Source organism: Myotis davidii, unplaced genomic scaffold, assembly GCF_000327345.1.
Source record: "Myotis davidii unplaced genomic scaffold, ASM32734v1 scaffold162, whole genome shotgun sequence".
Classification (NCBI taxonomy): Eukaryota; Metazoa; Chordata; class Mammalia; order Chiroptera; family Vespertilionidae; genus Myotis; species Myotis davidii.
In genome coordinates, this window is record NW_006300036.1 from 5166346 (window position 1) to 5169224 (window position 2879).

Consider the following 2879-nt stretch of genomic DNA (forward strand, 5'->3'; position numbering starts at 1 on the left):
TTAATCTCACATTGACCTATGTTAAGCCCCAATTAACACTTTCAGTCTACATCAACCTACTGGATTCTGGGTTCCATAAATTTATTATTTTCTTCATTCACTACATTTTTATGTATCTTGAAATTACTTTTGTTAAGTTTCAAGGGCAGCCTCCTGGATTTAATAAGTTGGCTGACAGAATCAAGATTAAAAAAAAAAGTCCCAACAGATTGAAATGATGGATGGAAAAGGAGTAAGAATAAATTATAAATCATGAACTGAGGTTCAATTAGTCAGCCAGCTGACTACAGAATGATGGTTAAAAAAAAAAAGGATGGATGCTGTCACTCAATGGTCAAGTACAGGCTATGGTGATTGCAGGCTGCCCTAATAAAAACATAAGGTCCAGGATAAAGGGTGGGATAGTTCCATTAGTTTAGTCTACACTGTACATATAGGAAGTCATGTTCTAGACACACAGCTTTAATAGCAACCAAAGCAATTGAGTATTAAATTAAGAAAACCCAAAAGAATGAGAAAATGCTGGAGTGATTAAAAAATCACTGAGAGAGACGTGGTGTTTGTGTGTATATGCTGAGGGAGAAGCTGAGGCAGGGCAGAGTAAAGGTCTTGAAACAATTGAAGGGGGGAGTGGCTTCAGAGGGAAGAACTGGAACCAAATGTAAAGAAATTCCAAGGGCTGACTTGGTTTAGTATGGGGGAGATTTTTCTAACTATCAGAACTACCAGAATGGATTGTGTTGCCTCAAATGGTGATAGGCTTCCCATCCTTGGAGATGTTCAAGCAGAGGCTGGATAACCACTTGTGAGAGGTGCTTTGGAGGGAATTCTGACATGAGAAGTGACTTCATGATCTCTAGGATCCCTTCCAGTTATAAGATTCCACATTTAGTATCTCTCAACCTTCATTTACCACCTGGGCAATCCATAAAAGAGCTATTAATCTGTCAAAATGGCAATTTCCCTTTAAGTAAAAGCATTACATAAAACCTGTGAATCATAAGATGTGAAAATGTTAGTTGTATTTTACTAGGATTCATTACAATTTATTAAAATTAAAAAATATTCATGAGTGACCTAAAAATCACCTTGCTTACCCTAAGGCACCTTGGAAGGCCCCGGACTAGTTGATCTTTATGGTCCTTTGGTTCTAAGATCCTAAAATTCCGTGGCTCTGCAGGTTTCAATCATACACAGGGGAGACCTGTTTGGAAAAGAGGACAAGCCCACTAAAAGGAGGGACTCATTTAAATGTCCCACACTCTCTGTGTCACTTGGGAAACTGTGATTGCTGTTGTGGCAAATGAGGGGGAAGCACTCCAGAATGACTGGAAAATGAAGGCAACAAGTTGTTACTAGGATCCAAGTTTCAGCTCTGCTTTTTCAGGCTCCACCCCTCCCCCCCCCTCGCCACCTTGTGGCACCCAACATGGTTACAGCAGTGCTGAAGCTCACATCCCCACAAAGGTTAGGCCAATGGGAGACAGAGATTGAGCTCTAGCCTTCCCTCTGGTATGGATTTACATGCCCATTCCTTAACCAATTACGGAGGTTGAGAGGGGTGGAATGGGGAGGGTGCATCAATCCTAACCAAACCATACAGTTGAGAATGAGGGCAAGTGGCTCTCAAAGGACGTGTGGAGAACGAGATAGGAGGACTAAGCAATGTGACAATCCAGATTTTGGCTGCCCAACATCAACCCCCCACTTCCACATACACCGCCACCCCCCCCCTCGCCCCCAGGAAGTAATATGAAATCTCATCCAGCTACAAAAGCCAGATCCAAATCCAATATTTCATGCCAATGTGCAAATCATGTCAAGTGACTCTTCATGGTTCAGTGATCTGTGGGTAAATAAGTTTAGCCACATCCTACCTCTAATAGGAGAGACAAAACAAGAATTGCAAAAAGAATTCCAAATTGTAAAGGGGAGAAAGTAAAATATCCAATGGCCATCAGTCCTCACACATAATATAAGCCTTTGGAGAGAAATGGCAAACTTTCTAATTTGCAGTGGAGTGAAGATCTGGGGCTGCCTCAGTTTCACTCTCCAAGAGGATCTCCCTTGTCCATTATTTCCGAGAGCCTCTCAGAGGACTGAACAGCCCTAAATGTGGAATCTAGCAGCCACTGCTTGTTGGGCCCTGAGAACTGATTTAGGGGTTGGGCAATCATCTGTCAGAGTTGGGGGGTTTATTTGTGATGTAAATCTCTCATGACTCTAGTTGGCTCCCAACTATGTTTCTGGTTGTGATGGTTAATTTTATGCATCAACTTAACTGGGCCACAGGATACTCAGATATTTGGTCAAACATTATTCTAGATGTTTCTGTAAGGGTGTTTTTGGATGAGATTAACACTTAAATCCTAAAACTGAGGAAAGCAGATTGCCTTTCCTAATGTGGGTGGGCCTCAGCCAATCAGATGAAGGCCTGAATATAACCAAAAGGCTGACTCGCCTGCCTTTGAACCGGGACATTCCTTCAGGCTTGAAATGAAGCATCAGCTCTCCTGTGTCTCTAGCCTGCCTTCTCATCTTGCAGATCTTGGGACTTGCCAGACTCCATAGTCAAATGAGACAATTCCTGTAATAAATCTATTTCTCTCTCTATATATATGTATATATGCATTCTACTGGTTCTGTTTTTCTGGAGAACTATGATTACCGTATTTGCCGGCGTATAAGACGATTTTTTGGCCCTGAAAAATATGCCTCCAAGGGGGGGGTCGTCTTATACGCCAGGTACACTTCAGATAGACTGCCCATAGTGCTTGCCCCGTGCCATAGTGGCCTCCCGATGCCCGCCCACTTCATTCCACATACCGTTCAGGCATCAGCAGCGCTGCTGGGTGTATGCTCGGCTGTTATGCGATTTT